Source organism: Fulmarus glacialis, unplaced genomic scaffold (genome assembly GCF_000690835.1).
Source record: "Fulmarus glacialis isolate BGI_N327 unplaced genomic scaffold, ASM69083v1 scaffold21311, whole genome shotgun sequence".
NCBI lineage: Eukaryota > Metazoa > Chordata > Aves > Procellariiformes > Procellariidae > Fulmarus > Fulmarus glacialis.
In genome coordinates, this window is record NW_009191148.1 from 19779 (window position 1) to 20164 (window position 386).

The following is a 386-nucleotide window of genomic DNA, read 5'->3' on the forward strand; positions in this document are numbered from 1 at the left end:
CTTCTCTGCCCCACAAAACTCCTTCTAGTTACTCAGGGTCCTTCAGTGCCTAAAATCTATGAATCTGGAACGGGAAAATGTGGAAACCTCAAAACTTTGCATTTCTGAGCAGCTCAGCAAGGGTTTTTCTCCCGAGTTTTCTTCCTGAGTTTTTCTCTGGTGCCATTACAGCTGAAAATGTTTAATCCCCCCATGGCTAGGAGCTGTGAATACAAAAACACAAACTAGCAAAGGTTGAACTAGCAAAGGGGCTCAGTCATGCAAGGGGTCCTACAACGCCCCCTCCCACGCCTGTCCCTGAAGGAAGCGGCAAAGAAACCTTTTCTCGGATCCAGCCTGCCAAAGGGCAGAGGAGACGGTGTGCGCTGGCAGGGAGGCTCTGGGAG

General features: G+C 50.3%; 1 protein-coding gene across 1 annotated transcript in view; it reads left to right on the forward strand.

The window, feature by feature from the left end:
• Positions 1–386, forward strand: part of LOC104083186 (tyrosine-protein kinase Mer-like) — a gene marked incomplete at its 3' end in the record, with an annotated part of 18200 nt that overhangs the window by 17212 nt on the left and 602 nt on the right.